The sequence below is a fragment of the Mixophyes fleayi genome, chromosome 6, assembly GCF_038048845.1.
Source record: "Mixophyes fleayi isolate aMixFle1 chromosome 6, aMixFle1.hap1, whole genome shotgun sequence".
NCBI classification, from domain to species: domain Eukaryota; kingdom Metazoa; phylum Chordata; class Amphibia; order Anura; family Limnodynastidae; genus Mixophyes; species Mixophyes fleayi.
The window spans coordinates 213,207,222-213,227,737 of record NC_134407.1 but is presented as its reverse complement, the minus strand read 5'-3'; the positions used below and the strand labels follow the sequence as shown (position 1 = coordinate 213,227,737).

Here is a 20,516-nt window from a genome sequence, read left to right as displayed (position 1 = left end):
ACCACGTAAAATCACAGAGCGGGGTCAACAACTGCTACGGCGTCTGGGGCATAAAAGTCGCCAACAGCTGATTCTATAGCTGAAGATAAGGAATATAGAGTTTATTACCAAAATTTACATTCAGCAAGGAATATATGTTACAGTAAATTTAAGGAAAATCTAAGTACTTTTAATCTGGAGAATTATAAAAAGTGTAAATCTCAGCTTGAGACCTTCTTATTGAATTATGCAAATAGTATATGGTACTAATAAATGTTATCGATGGGGGAACAAAACAGGAAGGCTTTTAGCTCATATGGCGAGTCAGTGATAACCAAGAGCATTTATTACTTCTGTTGTAAACCAATCCACAGGGGAGAGATGTATTTCTTCACATGATATTGATAAGCAATTTCATCAATATTATAATAACCTCTATACAGCACCCTCTTTTGATGAAGCAAGGCTTCAAAAATTTCTTATAGAAGTGAAGCTTCCTAAATTGTCTATCTCTCAGTGAGATATGCTGAAATTACAGATGCTGGAGTGTTCCCAGTAGAAAATAGCAGGTTCGGGTTATAGTGGATTAATAACACATGACTCCCAGGCTGTCTAACAAGTGTATTGTTTATTTCATGTAAAGAATATAAAATAAAATAATAATATAACAAGGAGTAATATGATACAAAGAGTAAATAAAAAGTGATATTTAGCCAATAACTTTTCCAGTAAAATATGTTCGGTCACTGATCCTAAGTCCGAAAGCTAGGAGTAAACAACTGGAAACTAACCGAATACTTGGCACCCCTGCTGTGGTCCAAGCTGAAACAGGGTTATGTCGCTGATTCCTAGCTTTTATTGAGCAGGAAACAAGGGTCCCTGGAATAATTTGCATATAAGGTATAAACATGATTGTTCGTACTTTCTATTGGTATAATACTGATAAGAAGTTTGCACGTGAGCAGTAGGCACAGGGACACCACCCTAGCAAAATATGTGGAGATGTGTCCTTGAGTATATAAGCATTGTGAAATCACTTGGTTATATGAGCATTTAAAGTAACACACACATAAAAGTACATACATCAAAATGGGGTTTCAGCAGTCATTTTGTTAGACCTGCCACAAGAAGTAAGGTTGGATATTGCTGATATTCGACCTAACAAAGCTCCGGGCTCAGATGGGCTTAATGGTGGTTATTATAAGATCTTAAAAATGGATATTATGCCTGTTCTTGCTGATCATTTTCCAAAGATTCATAGACATCAAATTTCAGTGCCTACCCTCAATGAAGCGTATACTATTTTATTTACTTAAGCCAGAAAGGAATCCGGAACTTGTCTCTTCCTATAGGACAATCACGCTTCTTAATCAGGATTTTAAGCTTCTGGCTAAAATTATGGCAAATAGGCTGCAGTCTATTATGCCTTCCTTGCTGCCAGAACATCAGCTGGGTGTTACCCAGGGTGACATACAGTGAAAGACATAGGAACAGCTCTTGCTGCTGTGGTTTAATTTTCTGTTATTAAAAATACACAGAATGGGGGCGTGGCCAGGACGCCATTCCGGAAAGCTGTTCCTTCCAAGGGCTCCGTGGATCCACTCATCCAAAACCCTAAAACTGGGCTTTCTGATCCCCAAAAGCTGCCTCAAAGGAACAACCAGGCAAGCGGGACACTCAGAGCGCACATCTGAGCGCCATCAGCTCACCTGACACCTTCAGCTGCCCGCTTCTTTGGAGCCCCGGACGCCCGCTGACCACTCCTCCCGAACCTCTCCTGCGACCTCCGCGGCTCCCCGCTGCCCCTCCACTGCCTGTGGGCTCCCTCACGCCGATGATCGGTGGATCCCCCCGGGGACAGGCCTACTTCCGGTCGGGGCTCCAGACCTCGAGTGCCGACGCGACCCGCGGGACGCTCACTTCCGGTGGGCGGGGCTACATCGCTGAGCGGCACTGCCTCGCTACCTCTGGCTGGCTTTACAGGTCAGGGATCAATCACCCCCTACCTGAGACTCCTGGCCGGACCCCTAGGGCTGCACATCGCCTACAGCTGCCTTTCTGAGGTTCTACAATAAAGAGGACCTACCCGGAAGCCTGATTCCTAGCTGCACTAGGTTTGTGACCCCACTAAAGGGTAAGAAGCACTGGCAACTACTGTATGCCCCCCTCCTGTATTGCTTCCCCCTGGATGGCCCACTACCCTGTGCCTGCCTGAAGTCTTTTTTTTACTCAGTATTGACCGGGTGTACGGGTCCTTTCTACCAGCCTGGCTACTTGCTTACCTTCTTGCTCTGTGGCCTGACTCAACCCTCTAAAATGACTTGGTTCTAATTATGTAATTGTGTCCCTCTGGACCCTGAGCTACACCCTGTGGAACAACCGGGCTCCCCTCACCTGTACCACCTGCTTATCCTCCCCTGCCCCCCTTACCAAAATGCCTAAAGGCAAAAAATCTGCAGGGGGAGACCTTCTCCCCTACCTTTCCAAGCAAAAAAACCAGACTAGACCTGGTGAACACTCTGATTCAGGATCTGACGAAGACGATTGCTCTCCTATCACCCGCCGGGACTTCTTGTCCCTCCTCAGAGAGGTGAAAGACGTCAAAACCTCGGTACAGGCCCTCCTCTCCCTGAAGACGGATATCGTGAATATTGGAAACAGAACAGACCATCTGGAACACCGTGTCGAAGAGGTGGTGACGTACCAGCAAACACATGATACGGATCTGGACCAGATCCGCCAAGACATCCTCCAGCTGCAGGAGGGCCAGGAGGACCAGGACAACAGAGCCAGACGCAACAACATGAGAATTCGGGGGATACCTGAAAGTGTGGAGTCTGCCCACTTGGAACTCTACCTCAAAAAGCTCTTCACACAACTTTCCCCCCAAATCCCGGAGGAACAACTCTTACTGGATCGGGCCCATCGTGCACTCAGACCTCGCGCTCAGGACCCGTCTCAACCCAGGGACGTTATCCTTAGAATGCATTATTTCACAGCAAAAGAGGCTGTTATGCGGGAAGCACGCCGACTCCCTTCAATTACCTACGATAATGCCACCCTCCAGATCTTCCAAGACCTCTCCCCACTCACTCTGGCCAAACGAAGGGACTTCAAACCGATAACTGCACTTCTCCGCCAAAAAGAAATCAAGTATCGCTGGGGTTTCCCCTTTCGCCTCCTAATCTGGCACCAAGGTTCTATGCTCATGGCCAGAACCCTTCCTGAGGCACAAGCTCTACTTCCCAACCTTGGCATCACTACAGGACTCCCCGTCCTCCCTGTACCCTCTCCCCTCCCCCAGAGGGCGTCTAAACAGCCGACGCGTCAACCTCCCAGGACCGAGTGGAACACGATCCCACCGGCCTCATCATCTTCTCCACGACCCACCGAAACTTCTGGGACTTGACTTGCAGCACCAGGTTTTTGTCTTGTGTTTCTTTTCCCAAAATTTTTTTTTATTTAAATTGTTTTCTTTTTCTTTGTTGCAATATTTGCCCCCTTATGCTAATGGTGTGGGGCTATGATACCTGAAAGTCTCACTGTATCTAGTCGCAATGTTTTGCAGGTTATCACAGTTGTATTATTTACCTGTTGGTCTGTTCCTGATGTTCTTGGTTTCGTTATAACTATGCTGCTGGATCCCGGCTCCCTTCGGATGCCTCCCCTATGAGGGGGCGCGTCCTGGGGCGCCTAGGATCCCCAACTTATACCATGTTAGGTTATGTTACACAATGTTAAGCCAATGTTAACCAGAGCTACCACTCTCCTCACATCCACCTTGGGGTGACTGTGAAATACGGCCGGGGACACCCCACTCGAGCCGTGAATTTGTTGTTCAAAGAAACTGTTGTGCTCTGCTAATTTTTTCTCCTTTTTTTTTTTTTTTTCCTCTTTGATATTACTTAACTCTCACACTACTTTCTCCTACCTCATTGACTCCCCTCAACTGCCTCCCCTCTTATTTCCCGATGCAACACCCCCCCACCCCCGGGAATACATTTCCTACCCTCCATTTTGCCTTGGGAATATGCCCCCCCCCCCCCATTCTCGCCCACACGGTTCTTCCACTCGTGAATTCCTGCTACCTTTGCTAATATTTACAATATCTCAGGTGAACCAGAGGGATGCACACCTAGAGCCTAGCTCATCGCTCCCCGGTGATGTACCCTCTCGCGACCTCGCCACGCCTCCCTAGAGCCTACGGCTCTTTTGCTGACCTATGTGCTTCCCCAGCGCATAGTTTTCCTTCCCATTGTCGGCACTACAGGTCCCGGCCTATTTCGCCGAGTGACCATACACCCCCCCCTTCCTCTCCCACTCCCCCTCCAAACCCTCCCCCTCTCCTATTTGACCACTCTGTGTTGGATCTTCTCCTGATCTTCCTCCTCCTCGCTGCACATGGGCTTTAGAGCACTCTCCTTTAATGTTAAAGGGTTGAATAGCCCCCAGAAAAGGGGTAAGCTTTTCGCTACCCTAAAACTTCATAAGGGCGATTTAATTTTTTTACAAGAGACTCATTTTCAACATAACTCCCATCCAGAACTCCGTTCCAAAGCATACCCCATCTCATACCATGCTTGCGATCACTCAACCAAAAAACGAGGGGTGGCGACTTTGTTTGCCCGCCATTTGACATATGAACACATTGACTCCCTTATAGACAAAGAAGGCCGATACCTCATCTTGGTGGGTAGACTTAACAACAAACTATGTACGTTAGTTAATGTTTATGCTCCCAATCAGCATCAGAACCGCTTTTTTTCCAAATTAGATGTATTGCTGTCCCGTATTCGTCAGGGGGACCTTATCGTAGCGGGAGATTTCAATGCTGTCTTGAATCAATCCTTGGATCGTTCCCCCCCTGTGGCTGCCCCCCCTAATACTTCTGACCCCCTATCCTCTAAATCTCTCCTCAGTCTCATGAAATCCCAGCTTCTCTACGACTCCTGGCGAGTGAAGGAACCGTCCTCTCGGGACTATACATATTACTCCCCACCACACCACTCATACTCACGCATTGATATGATCCTGCTCAGCCACAACCTCGCATTAAACATCCAGACGGCCCAAATTCACCCAATGATTTGGTCTGACCACTCCCCTATATCTATAGATCTATGCGGCCTCCCAGACCGACCCCGCCCCATGACCTGGCGTCTTAATGACTCCCTGCTCCATAATGCGGATATAATCTCCCAGCTCGGGGCTCACCTCGAAGATTACTTTGAGCTCAACGACCACCCAGATATCTCTAGGGCCACTCTATGGACAGCGCACAAGGCAGTCCTGAGGGGTCACCTGCTTAGCATTGCCTCCAGATGGAAGAAGGAAACCCATATCATGACCAATAAATTATCTCTTGAACTACAATCTCTAGAAGCCAAACACAAGGCTTCTCCAGACCCTTCCATTCTGCTAGCCCTCCGCGAGACTAAGGCCCAATTAGATCTTCTCCTCTCCAAGCAGGTAGCCAAACGCCTTAAATGGCTCCGGCAATCCTTCTACGAAAAGGGGGATAAGGCAGATAAAATTCTCGCTGCACGGCTCCGTTCAGAAAGGTCCCACAAAAATATCATATCAATCCGTGATTCTAAGAATCAGCTCCTCCATAACCCCGCTGCCATTAGAGAGGCTTTCCAGCAATATTACTCCGCCCTATACAATCTCCCATCTCCCCCTGCCTCCAACCCGCAGCAGTCTAACTCCTCGTTGATATCAGACTTCCTAGCTAAATCTAAACTTCCCAAATTATCCCCTCAGGCCCTACAATTCCTCAACGAGGAAATTACATTGGAGGAAATTCTGCTTACTATCAAATCCCAAAAGAATGGAAAATCTCCAGGCCCAGACGGATTCACCGCAGCTTATTATAAAAAATTTTCGAGTGTGCTTGCCCCTCACCTGCTCTCCCTGTACAATGGTGTCCTACAGGGAACCCCCTTCCCACCTGAAATGCTTGAAGCTAGAATTGTAGTGATCCCAAAAGAGGGGAAGGACCCACTTCATTGTTCCAGCTACAGACCCATCTCCCTTCTCAACCTGGATCTAAAGATCTTCGCTAAAATCCTAGCAAACCGCTTAAACATATTCCTCCCCTCGTTGATCCACTATGACCAGGTGGGATTTATTCCGGGCCGCCAGGCGAGGGACAACACCAGAAGAGCCATTGATATCATACACATTGCAAACACCAGGAGATCCCCCACTATAATCCTCTCTCTGGACGCTGAAAAAGCGTTCGATAGGATCTCTTGGGGTTTCATGAACGCGGCTCTTGAGGCCTTTGGCTTCGCTGGCAACTTCCTCACTGGCGTCCTGGCACTATATTCCTCACCCTCAGCTAAAGTCCTGATTAACGGGGTACCCTCAAACCCGTTAGCCATCCAAAACGGCACGAGGCAGGGCTGTCCCCTCTCTCCCCTTATTTTCGCTCTGGTGATTGAACCACTGGCCTCTCAAATTCGCCATGACCCTAGCATTTCTGGTGTGCAGGTGGGGGACATCAACTCTAAAATTTCGCTTTTTGCGGACGATGTCCTGCTCTCACTCTCCCAACCAACGATTTCCCTACCTAACCTGTATAACGCTCTCCAGGCCTATGGTGACGTATCCAACTATAAAATAAACTATACAAAATCAGAGGCCCTACTGCTCCATGTCTCCCCCCAGGAGGCCGAAGTGTTACGGTCCTCTTTCAAATTCAAGTGGCAGACCAGGAAAATAAAATATCTGGGAGTCTACCTCACATCCCGATACGACCTCCTCTACCAAGAAAATTTCCCACCTCTCTTCGCCAAAACGCAATCTGATTTGGCTTCCTGGAACCGCCTTATTATCTCGTGGCTGGGCAGGATCATCGCAGTAAAAATGAATATCATACCCAAATGGCTGTATCTCTTCCAAACCCTACCAGTTCCTGTCCCTGCCACCCTCCTATCCAACATCCAGAAGGCCCTCACTCGGTTTATCTGGAACCATAGGCCCCCACGGGTATCGGTGGCTATCCTGAAGAAGCCTATTCCCGGTGGTGGGAGGGGTCTACCCGATATTAAGATGTACTACCTAGCTTCTCACTTCTCTCAAATTGTTGCATCATATGCCCCCTCAGGTTCCATGTCATGGCTGGACCTAGAGGCGGCGCACACTGCCCTCCCTGATCTGACACCACTTTGGGGCTTATCCCCTATACACCGCCCCTCGCCCTCCAAACTCCTTCCCACCATCAAATTTGATATTAAGATTTGGGATTCCTACTCCTTTAAATTAAAGCTTACATCTGCCCTCTCTCCCCTGACCCCCATCTGGTTTAACCCCATATTCCCTCCCGGCCTCTCTAGATTGAGACACCGTCTCTGGACTCAGGCCGGCCTTAAATTTCCATCAGATTTCTCGAAACAGGGCCAGTGGCTTCCGCTAGCTGAGCTCCAGTTACACTCCCCAGGCCGGACGCTTAGCCCCTTTGAGTTCTTTCAAATCAGCCATTTTTTGCGATCCCTACCACCCAACTCTATACTGCGTCCCCTCACTCCATTTGAGAACCTATGCAAACGCCACCCCATGTCCAAGGGCATGATATCACAACTTTATAGTATCTTTCTCAATTCCACTCTTCACCCTCAGCTCCCCCACGAAGTTGAGTGGGAGAGAGATCTCGGCCCTCCACCAGATGAGGAGGCCTGGGAGGACATGAGACTGGGGATAGCCAAAAGCTCTATATCGACCAGACTAAAAGAAACATCCTATAAAATTTACTATCGCTGGTATTATACCCCCACCCGACTTCATGCAATGTTCCCCTCCACGTCGCCGGACTGCTGGCGGAACTGCGGCCACAGGGGTTCTATGCTACATATCTGGTGGACTTGTCCAATTATCGCTCCCTTCTGGGACGCGATCCATGGCTTTATCAATACTTTATTTGAGATTCCTGTTGCAAGGGACCCCTGGATCTTTCTCCTATGTTATCCTCCCCCGGATCTTGATAAATTCGCCAAAAAACTGACGGCCCACATCCTCACAGCCGCCAAATCTCTTATTGCCCTCAACTGGAAGCGTGCTTCCTCTCCAACTTTTTCGGCCCTTAAAAAACAAATTTGGAATGTGGCAGCAATGGAGGAGATTACTTACCACCTACACGATAGAGGTTACGCTTTCACTCAAGTCTGGGCTCCATGGCAAATGGCGGCAAGCGCGTTTCCCTCTGATACCTGATTCCCTCGTGATGGCCCATGTGTGGCGAGAGAGTCCCTGCTCCTGCTCTACCAACCCCTAACCCTCTAACACACATTTATTACCTTCCCCATGACTGTACCCCTGCCTAACTTTTGTGGTCTTCCTTCCCACCCCCCCTCTCTTACAACCCCCCCCCCCCAATACTACTTTGATGCTGTCTGTTCTATGTATGATAAAGCAAGAAATAATATAAAAAAAAAAAACTGGTCACTTTACAGCTTAAGTTCCCTGTGGATGTCCTTCCAGGATCTCAGTACAATGTAAATGTTTTCCTATGCACACACTGTAACTTTCAGATTTTGTATCTTGTATACCTTGTATCGCTTGACCACTCAAAATAAAGAATTATAAAAAAAAAAAATACACAGAATATTGTTTTATGTTTAGATGTGGAGAAGGCCTTTGATAAGGTCTCATGGTCCTTTCTTCATCAGATTTTTTAAATCCGCGCATCTGGTTTTTATTTTCACAATTTATGCAAAATCTTTGTAATAATCCATGTACAAAGTTTATTATTAATAAGAAATGAGGAGACCCAATACCTATGTCTAGGGGTACTAGACAGGGTTGTCACCAATAGGAACCTCTGATGAAATCACCTATTGGTGATGAAACGCGTCAGGTCACGTGACCAGCCGATTTGATTATTCAGAAACAGACATCGAGCAGGGCGCCAGGTCCGTAGCGCATCGAGTGCTTAATACTTCGGAGACCGGTGTTGGCACTCGAGTGAACATCAGCTTGGTACTACGACTTCCAGTCTCATCCCCCTGCTGGGGCTTTTTACCTTCTGGACACCTATTGGATTCCCAGAGTGTGCCTATCCCTGTCGGGTGAAGTAGGTCTGACAGCATAGGATCGTCCTGACACAGTATATCATTCTTGCATGTTTGCTAATAGCTGGACAAAGTAGTTTTGATTCTCTAAGTTGAGATCCATCTGCCAACAGTACCGGGACTTTCATTAATTCATCATACCGAGTAGCACTTACGGGTGTGTTTAGAGTTCTGATGGACTCAATTATTATATCAGCAGCGCTGTTTGGTACTGTCTTCCATAGCTGTGGATATTTATACTGGACACTTTACTCATCAGATTTTTACCGAGCTCCTTGTTTTATTGAGTTATTTCGCTCATTTATTAAGTCTGCATAGATTTATGAGCTTTAGCAGTCGCCCAAGGAGACGGTTATTGGCCATAATTATTTAATCTACTCCCGGGAGACGACCACTTAGGGCCAGATTTACAAGCTGCGGGTTTGAAAAAGTGGGGATGTTGCCTATAGCAACCAATCAGATTCTAGCTGTCATTTATTAAGTACCTTCTACAAAATGACAGCTAGAATCTGATTGGTTGCTATTGGCAACATCCCCACTTTTGCAAACCCGCAGCTTAGTAAATCTAGCCCTTAGTGTGTATTGTGTCTTCAGATAGTCATTTATGTTATATTTGATCAGCTGATCTATTACAGATTTGTTTTATATGTTTTATTGCCCAATAAATTGTTTGTAATTATCGTGTGACTCATGTTATCAATAGAGGGAATTCTGATTCCCACCCAGCGCTGTTTATTGTTTTTGTAACTTTTCTGGAGTAGATGTATTCCTTTGAAATGGACTGATGTCTATCTATATGAAGTATCTTGGGATATATCTACCCAAAAATGAAACAGACCTATATAAACTTAATGTTGATCGTTTGATCCACCAGGCTATGGGGCATATTTAATAAAGCACGATAGTGCTTTTAACGGATAATTAAGGTCCCACAGTGTCCTCCGCAAATTTATTAAGGGGGCATCGCAGCAGATATCATGGATATCTGCTGCTTTGCACTCCTCTTCGTTTTTGGGAGCAGTCACCATTCAATAGTATGGTGACTGCTCCTGGCCGCAATCTAACAAGTCCCGAAAAAAACATTTTTTTCGGGAACTTGTCATGTTAATGTACGCCAGCTGCAGCTGGCGTACATGAGGAAATCTAATGCTGTCAGCTCTGCTCCGGAGAGCAGAGCTGTACAGCGCATGTGTGGAGGGATCACATGATCCCTCCCTGTCACTCACAGCTCTCTCTCTGCAACTATCGTTGCAGAGACAGAGAGGGGATCTGTGTGCGCATGCGCAATTGAAGAGTAAGGAGAAGACCCGAAGACAGCGCTTCCGAAGAGGCAGGTAAGTATGATTATTTTTTTCACAGAAACAGCAGATTATCGGGACTGCTGTTTCTGTACTCCGGTTTTGATAAATTTGAGAAATGAATCAATACTTATCCGTCCGATAAGGATTGATAACCATTTCTCTATTTCAACGTTAAATGATAAATGTGCCCCTAGAGCTGAACTGAAGTTGCGGCAATATTTGCATCTCTCCTTTGTGGGGAGGGTAAGTTTAATCAAAATTATTACTTTCCCTAAAATATTATACTCTTTACAACCTTTACCATTATTGCTATCTATATGAGATGAAAAACTTGTGAATAATCAGGCTGCTATTTGTAGATATATTGAAGTAACAGGATGCATTTACAAATATTACATTGGAACAACAATTTACTCTGCATTTTGATGTTAGGTACTCTTTACATTTACCTCGTTCAGATCTCCTTTTGGAGATTTTGGACAATCCTTTACTGATTACCACATGGCAAGTATGGCTTAAGATGGTTTAAGTTGCGTCTTGAACCAACAGATATCTCAGTTTTTACCTTTTTTAGGTAATCTTGATTTTCAAGAAGGTACAGCATTTAGTCCGTTTCGTATTTGGATTCAAGCAGATATTATTTCCGCTCAGGATCTTACTAATTCAATACGGAAAAATATGTTATCTTTTTTTCAGAGATTTGTTCTAAATTTGATTTTATTAGAGGTCCTTCATTAGCAGTTTTTCCAGTACAACACTATGTGGCTTCTGTGGAGGCTAAAATTTCATCAGAGGATTGGGATAATCATTTTGATTCTGCACTGGTAAACACTAGGGGCCTGATTCATTAAGGATCTTAAATGAAGAGGATTCTTAGTTCAGTCTCCTGGACAAAACCATGTTACAATGCAAGGGGTGCAAATGAGTGTTCTGTTTTGCACATAAGTTAAATACTGACTGTTTTGTCATGTAACACACAAATACTTGATAGCTTATTTGTACACTGAAATTTAAAGTTGATATGTGTGTACTACATGATAAAACAGTCAGTATTTAACTTGTGTGCAAAACAGAACACTCATTTGCACCCCTTGCATTGTAACATGGTTTTGTCCAGGAAACTGAAATAAATAATCCTCTTCATTTAAGATCTTTAATGAATCAGGCCCCAGATTCCCTGAAAAGTTTTATCAAATTCGGTTGATACATGTTCCACATCAGGGACAGGCTGGGCCGCAGGGCAGGGGGGCATAAGCTCAGTCTAACCGTTGTTAGGGCCGGCCGCCCAGCCCCCTCTCTCCGGATGCAATATTACATGATTATTACCAGCGGCCGCATCACATGACACGCGATGTGGTGGCGTCAGCGCACAGGCGGCCGCATCACATGACACGCGATGTGGCTGCTCGCTTGTCATGTGATGCGGCCGTCTGTGCACCCACCGGGCTGAAATTTGCCAGCCCGCGCCTGTTCCACATATACACATTTCTTTTGTTCAAAAAACTTTTTTTGTAAACTTATCACACCTTAAACACGAGTATGTATCATGAAATATTTTTTTAGGGGTTATTTGTCACCTGTCATAAAATAAGTATTAGTAATGTTCCCAATTGTCCAAAATGTCACCAGACGCCTCATTATATAATTGTTTATGGGATTGTTCATATATAAAAAGGTTTTGGTTTCAAATCAAGGTATATGTTACGGCAAAATTAGTTAATTTTGTTCCGTTATCTCTTAAATGGGTGGTGTTGGGGATATTAGCAAAAAATGCTTCTTATTATCTCAGCAGTGGCAATAAAATCTATTTTACAGTCTTGGTTACACTCTCAACCTCCCTCTCTAACATTTTTAAAGATAAGATGGCCTATATTTATAAGATGGATTGGATAGAAGCATCTAATTATAATGATTCAATATATGAAAAAGTTATATAAATTCATTATTGCCTAATATTAAATATCAAATCCACCAATGTTTTCTATTTACAAAATGGTATGAGACTAGAATATTAGTGGAAGATCCTCCTATTGATATGTAGAAGGCCACATGGGAGTTGATCTTTGTCTCATCTGTCCATAGGATGTTGTTCCAGAACTGTAATGGCTTTTTTAGATGTTGTTTTCCAAACTCTAATCTGGTCTTCTTGTTTTTGTGGCTCACAAATGGTTTACATCTTGTGGTGAACCATCTATATTCACTCTTGTGAAGTCTTCTCTTGATTGTTGACTTTGAAACATATACACCTACCTCCTGGAGAGTGTTCTTGATTTGGCTAACTGTTGTGAAGGTTTTTTCTTCACCAGGGAAAAAATTCTTCTGTCATCCACCACAATTGTTTTCCGTGGTCTTCTTGGTCTTTTGGTGTTGCTGAGATTTCCGGTGCGTTCTTTCATTTTAAGAATGTTCCAAACAGTTGATTTGGCCACACCTAATGTTTTTGCTATGAATCTGATGAATTTGTTTTGATTTTTCAGCCTAATCATGGCTTGCTTCACTGATAGTGACAGCTCTTTGGATCGCATATTGAGAGTCGACAGCAACAGATTCCAAATGCAAATGTCACACCTAGAATCAACTCCAGGGGCTAAATGTATCAAGCTGAGAGTTTTCAGATGGGTTTGAAAAGTGGAGATATTGCCTATAGCAACCAATCAGATTCTAGCTATCATTTTGTAGAATGTACAAAATAAATGATAGCTAGAATCGGATTGGTTTTTCAAACCCGCCGGAAAACTCTCAGCTTGATACATTTACCCCCAGACCTTTTACCTGCTTAATTGATGATGAAATAACAAGGGAATAGCCCACACATGTCCATGAAATAGCTTTTGAGTCGATTGTCCCATTACTTTTGGTCCCTTAAAAAGTGGGAGGCACATATAGAAACCATTGTAATTCCTACACCGTTCACCTGATTTGGATGTAAATACCCTCAAATTAAAGCTGAAAGTCTGCACTTAAAGCACATCTTGTTAGTTTAATTTCAAATCCATTGTGGTGGTGTATAGAGCCCAAAATATGAGAATTGTGTCTATGTCCCAATATTTATGGACTTGACTGTATGTCCTTTAAAGACAATTTGTTTTATATTTTAAGTCTTCGAGAAATAAAGGAAAATAAAAAGTTTTTGATACTGTCTCTCACTGTAATATGAAAAATACACTATTATTTATATGTTAGTATGTAATGTTTTTGTATCTATATTGTGAGTTCAATGAAAAATTGTTATTGGAAAAAAAATGCAGATGTGAGACCATTTGTCCTGTGGGATGCTTTTAAAGCCTTTTTAAGAGGCTGTCACCAGGGTGATAGAGCTAAAAAATGTTCTTGTTACAATAAGAAAGTGGTTTGGAAAAATTGAGGGATTTTGAGAACACACATCTTTCATCCTGAACAGAAGAATCTTGAATTTTATTGTTTATGGCTAAAAAAAAAATGATCTGTTTTCTATCCGATAAATCTAAATGCAGACTACTTTCACCGGGCAATACCCAATATGCTCAGAAAGATAGTTATTTTGGTTGTTAATGAAGGACGTATAATACAGTTTATCATACAATATACAGCTCATTATATACTATTTTTGACACACATGTTGGCAGGTGGTAAATCAGCCCCTTTCCCTACCTGGCATCACAAAGTATGAGATATTACCATCAATGTTTAACATCAGGATGTAATATATTCTCTAATCTGCGATTTAATGCATTTTAAATTTAACAATATACACATCAATCTTTGATTTCAATAATTTACTTGCTGTTACATTATTCAGATAGATTCCCTTTCTCTCTAAGACACAGTATGAAAGGCTACCGACCACCTCTTGTGCATTCAGTCTAAAAGATGTGTTGGTTACTCACATGAAAAGACTTAATTAGCATTGGATTTCCTTTGTTCCAAAAACAAATTTCTTCCAACATATGCCTACTGCATCAGAAAGCAATACATTTCCAATACAAAAATCAGTACATTTGCAATGATACATCGGCACACTACGCCACTAGTTGAAATCATCATCATCAGCTATTTATATAGTGCTACTAATTCCGCAGCGCTGTAGAGAACTCACTATCAGTCCCTGCCCCATTGGAGCTTACAGTCTAAATTCCCTAATATACACACACACACACAAGAGAGATAGAGACTAGGGTCAATTTGATAGCAGTCAATTAACCTACTAGTATGTTTTTGGAATGTGAGAGGAAACCCACGCAAACACAGGTAGAACATAGAAACGCCACACAGATAAGGCCATGGTCGGAAATTGAACTCATGACCCCAGTGCTGTGAGGCAGAAGTGCTAACCACTAAGCCACCATGCTGCCCATGACATAAATTTGTACAATAAGTAATTTATAAGTGATCTAGCCATATATACTCTCGCTCTTTCTTGCAGCATCGTGACCATGTTAAGTCAGTCCTCCAGAAACTTAGAGTTAAAATTATTTGCAAAGTTGGAGAAGTGTGAGTTTAAGGTGTCTCAAGTGACCCTCCTGGGCTATATTTCCCACCAAGGATTCACTATGGACCCTAGCAAAGTTCAGGCAATACACCAGTGGATCCGACCTACCAACCTGAGAGCTTTGCAAAGATTTCTCGGCTTTGCAAACTATTACTGAAGATTTCTAAATTCTTGCTCCATTATTGTTATTCCTCTTACTGCTATGATCCGTAAACGAGCAGATCCGTCTGTCTGGAGCACAGTATCTAAATAAATTCCTAGGTATTCTTTTCCATGTTGATGATCCAATCATGCTATTCTAGAACTTGACTCGTGCTGTATCTTGAAGGGCCTCCTGCTTGGATCTTGCCTATATTAGAATATCATCCAGATAGAGCCATGGCGGAAGGGATTCCATCTTGAATTTCCAGTTAATTAAGTATTTGCTGAAGTTTCATAAATCCAGTATTGTACAAAATTCTCCACTGTTTTTCTACAATTACATTTCTGGAATAGAAACCTGAATTTCTTTGATAAACAGGAACCCTGATAGTTACTCCCTGTTTTACAAGCAGCATAAAACTCTCCAACATGGGGGGCGTGGCCTGGACGCCATTGGGACGGGTTGACTGAGAGGAGAGGTCCGTGCACAATTCAGGAGTTTACCTGCTTTTAAGCTAGCGACAGCCGATTTGTGGCAGCTGAACGTGAGAGGAAAGCGAGGGGAACCACCTGGGCATGCGGCCATCCAAAGTCTGAGCCGGCTTGAGAGTGTTAACCGGCAATCTAATGTGCGGATCTGATTTCCCGCCAATCCCCAGTGTCTAGCCCCTACAGCGCTTCCAAGACACAGGAGAGTTTTGGACACAATCAGGGAGAAAATAAGCAGCCTCGCAGCTGCAAAGTACCTGGTGCGATCCCCGATGACCGCTCTCCCTCGGGCAAGATCTGTAACCTGCTTCTCCGCCGACAGAGAGAGCCCTGGCGCCATCTTGGCCTCGAGGAGGTAATCCACGCAAGGTGAGAGGGCAGCAAACGGGCAGCCAGTGGTTCTGTGGATATTACTGGGAACGCCAGTGTAGAGAGGTATAGCGCTACTGAATCCCCATTGGAAGCCTGCCACTGGAATAAGCTGACAAAGGCTCTTAATTATACACAGAGACCCATAAGATTCCCCTGGTAGGAGGAAAGAAGAAGCCACCTAGATCTTTCTCTCTGATAAACTACTGGGCAATCTATATTACACCCTCTAAGCCAGGACCTTTATGTGAGCTCGTGGGCACTGTCTGAAGATGTGAACTTTTCTAACAGTATTACTGCTGTAAAATCCCCAAATATCGAGTGCCCTCTGAGTTTCCACAGTTTGGTGCTTTTGTAATTCCATTTTGCAAATCTCTCCTTATGTTTAATAACCACACTACCATCTTGTGGCCCTCTGAAGAATTACACACTGAAAATATTTATTTTACTCTCTCTTTAATATACAGTGCTACATGTAATGTGTAACGATGATGTTCTTAACCTAGTGTGAATGGCGACCTAGGCGACTATGAGGAGAAGTGGCCAGTGATAAACACCAAGCACGTAGTTCCTTTCAGTATCACCCTGAGTCCTTGCCAAAGACCAACTTGGTATACACTCCGATTTGTAGATGGACAGAGATAGGAGAGGCTCTTCTAAAAAAGGAGTGGCCAATCCTTCTATTTGTTCTCAGCGCTCTGATTTACAACAATTCTTGAAAGTCCCCAGCTCACCGACAATGATTGAAAACCAGCAACCTCCATCTCCGGCAGCACCAGTTTCCTCTGGCTCATCATCGCTAAGTACTGGCCAGCTTTCTAATCTTCCAACTGGTTCTCAAGATAATAGCGAGATCCTACAGTTGCTCAAGTCTTTGCCTACTAAGCAAGAATTACCAAGCAAAGCGGACTTTGAGAAACTGGAAATTAAGCTACAAGACATTGTTTGTAAAGATGTGGCAAACATCCAAGCTGATCTCTCCCGCATCACCTCAAGACTATCAGTCTTGGAAGAAAGTAAGGTGGAAGCAGCGGAGAATCATAACAGTCTTAAATATGTGGTTTCCCGCCAAGCCACAGAACTGACGATGCTACGAATCAGGTTGGATGATCTCGATAACAGAGGGCGCTGGAACAACTTGAGGATACGTGGTATCCCAGAAGATATTCCGACTCAAGGTCTAGTTGATGTACTGACTAAAATCTTCAATGAAATTCTTGAACAAGATCCAAATGAATGTATCACATTCGACAGAGCTCATAGAGCCCTTCGACCGAGAGGGGTAGCAACGGAAAGACCCCGGGATGTCATATGTAGGCTACACTACTTTACTCAGAAGGAAGATATTCTAAACAAAGTCAGGCGCTTGGAAAAAGTAGAATTCGATGGGAACACTATACAGATTTTCCAAGACTTATCGTGGCATACCCCGCAATTCCGCAGGATGTTGAGACCTCTCACATCTGAGCTTACTAAGCATAATATTAGATACCGGTGGGGTTTTCCTGTGAGCCTTTAGGTTACTCACGAAGGCCAATTATTGACCCTTCAGGAACCCGGAGAGTTGGATTCCTTCTGCAGATCACTTGACATTCAAATGGTGGCGCTAAACAAATGGCAGTCCTACCATCAGCTACTCTCGCCAAATCCATCTTCAACAGTTTCTGATAATATGCAACGAGTGGGAAAATTGAAGAAGAATGCCAAGAGAAGACAGAGCGTGTCTACTGAAGAGATCACTTGAATTCGATTACATTTGCTATTGTATCCTGATCTGTTTCTGAGTATTTGGACGCTATGCTGTTGTTAAAGTTCATTTAATTGCGACTTTTGGTCCCAAATACAATGTCAAGATTATACCATTATTGGAGAATGTTTGTGTTTTTCAATCTCTCTCTTCTCTACAGGTGGAGCAGACAGAAGAAACTTTTACTGGTTTTTGGATCTGAGTGGCCTTACTCATAGGTGCCCTATCTTCCATTTTGTAAGCCTTTTGACATATCATAGATATAATCTAAACACTTTGTGACAAAAGTTTATTTAGTTTATAAGAATGTTTACTATTACTGCACTATTGAGTGTTCTTAGGGTGTTTTTTGACAGTTTTTTGATACGTTCTTTTAATAGGTAAAGAAAGGAACAAGGAGATACTTCTCCTCTTACTTATATTTGTCTGAATAGTTTTGTTGTTTGGTGGCTGTCGCTGTCACCGATCCTCTGTGACCCCCCTCAACCGCACTCCATTTTTTACGGCACATGGATGACCTTTTCTCATCTCTTTGTGCCAGAAGCGGTTTAATTCCGTCCACACTCTTAATGTGGTTCGGTTCTCTCTGACTGTTATTTCTGCTTTCTCTTCTTAATCCCTCTTCTTCTTTCTCCTTCCCTTCCTGTTCCCCTCCTCCTAGGAGCACAGTCAAGACATACTTTGTAGGATGTAATGGCAAATACTTCGCATTGATAGAAACTTCTCCATGGCAACGAAACTCAGGATAGCTTCTATCAATGCAAAGGGGCTAAACATACCAGAAAAAAGATCGAGAGCCTTGCAAGATCTCCAGAATGACAAGGTTGATATAGCCTTTTTCCAAGAGACCCATTTCAAACAAGATGCAGCCCCTTCCTTACGTAATTATCTCTACCCTCATGCCTACTTCAGCAGCAATAGTAAGGGGAAGACTCTAGGTGGGGCCATTCTCTTTTCTAAACGTCTCCCACTTATTAATATAACAAAGCACAGGTTGGAGGAGGGGAGGGGTATCCTAGTAAAATGTAAAATCTTTAACCATTCGTTTATCTTTGTCAATGTTTATTCACCTAACCAAGGACAGCCTGGCTTCTTTGAAAAAATTATGGAGCAAGTAGACTCACTCCGAGAGGGAATCTTGGTAGTTGGTGGAGACCTGAACTGGACGCTTCACCCGGAGCTGGACTCTTCCTCCAAGGCGCTCAGATACTCAGACAAATTATATCGTAAGGTAAGACGCACCCTTCACACCCACCAGCTGGCTGACGTCTGGAGGCTACATCATCCTTCAGATAAGGATTACACTTTCTACTCCCACCCTCACAAGGTCTATTCAAGAATAGATTACCTGTTTCTGTCGCATAGGCATCTGCACTTGGTACAAGACACGGTGATTGGCCAAACTACCTGGTCAGATCATGCTCCAGTTTTCCTTGCACTGCGCTTACCTAGCTCCCATAAGAAGCCATCCTTTTGGAAACTTAATGACTCACTACTACAAATCCCATACTGTAAAACTCAGATTGAAGACACAATACAGGATTACATCTCACATAACGACATCCCGGAATCTTCTAAAATATCAGTATGGGAGGCACATAAGTGTGTCGTAAGGGGAAAATTAATTCAGCTGGGCTCTTTCATGAAAGCTGAGAAAGAAAGGTCTAAGACTTCCCTATTGAACAAACTTAAATTACTAGAGATGAGACATAAGGCATCCTTATCGCAAGATATCTTGTCTGAATTAACAGAAACTAGAACAGCTCTTAACAATCTTCTGTCAGATAAAATTAAATTAGACATGCGTAAGTGCCGAAGCCGCTTCTTCCAATGGGGCAACAAGCCGGGAAGGATGCTTGCTAAGGTCCTTCGAGCACAAAGAGCAACCGCGTTTATTCAGAAAATTTCTGACGAAAAAGGGACTAAACATAACACCAGCCAGGACATTGCGAAAGCATTCCATACGTACTATACCAAATTATATAACCTCTCCTAGGATGTTAAGGACACTCTCCTTGAAAAACAAACAAATATTGCGTCCTATTTAGCAGATGTCGGCTTTCCCACTCTCTCGGATCCAGAGAAGGCCATGCTTGATGCCCCTTTTACTTCTGTAGAATTAATAGAGGCCATCAAATCTACGCCGTCGGGGAAAAGCCCAGGCCCGGATGGATTTACTATTTAATGCGGTCTCTGAGAAAGATAAATTTACGACACATGCCTTGGAAGCCCACATCTCGGTGATCCTTAAAGATGGGAAAGACTCTTCTAGATGTCCTAGTTATAGGCCAATTTCACTCCTTAATGTAGATGTCAAGCTGTATGGTAAGCTCATTGCCAATAGGTTGAAATCTATATTACCGAGGATAATCCACTCAGACCAAGTGGGGTTTGTACCTGCCAGAGAAGCTAGAGACAATACCACCAAGGTCCTTGACCTAATTAATTTGGCTTCTACTTCCCCTACCCAATCTATATTGCTGTCAACTGATGCTGAAAAAGCATTTGACAGAATAGACTGAACTTTTTTAAGAGGAGTGTTCACTCATATGGGCCTAGGTCAAACGTGTCTTTATAGGATACTTGCGCTTTATCATAGACCTTCGGGTAGAATAAAGATAAATGGAGATCTATCGGACCCTGTTTTAATTTCTAATGGCACGAGACAAGGTTGCCCTTTATCGCCACTTGTTTTTGTGCTATGCATGGAGGCATTGGCGAGGGCAATCAGGTCAAACCCCGACATTTCTGGGATCAGATTGGGTAACTCAACCTATAACCTTGCTCTTTTTGCTGACGATTTGTTAGCTATCATCACTAATCCAGTTGTTTCAGTTCCTAACCTGGTTTTAGAGTTTCATAGATTTGGAGCTCTATCGAACTTTAAGATCAACTACTCTAAATCTGTTGCACTTAATCTTACCACTCCTCCAGAGGTAGTTAAAGGACTC

The 20,516-nt window shown here is 43.7% G+C and overlaps 1 protein-coding gene and 1 long non-coding RNA gene across 2 annotated transcripts in view; both read left to right on the top strand.

Moving 5' to 3' along the window:
- The window catches only part of LOC142160069 (uncharacterized), a 34,636-nt gene extending 16,794 nt beyond the window's left edge, over nt 1–17,842 (top strand). The window contains exon 3 of the long non-coding RNA XR_012693051.1: nt 17,045–17,842. This is a non-coding gene — a long non-coding RNA (uncharacterized LOC142160069). The remainder of the gene's footprint in view (nt 1–17,044) is intronic.
- LOC142159906 (uncharacterized) overlaps nt 1–20,516 on the top strand; it is a 543,776-nt gene that overhangs the window by 84,307 nt on the left and 438,953 nt on the right. The window lies entirely within an intron of this gene.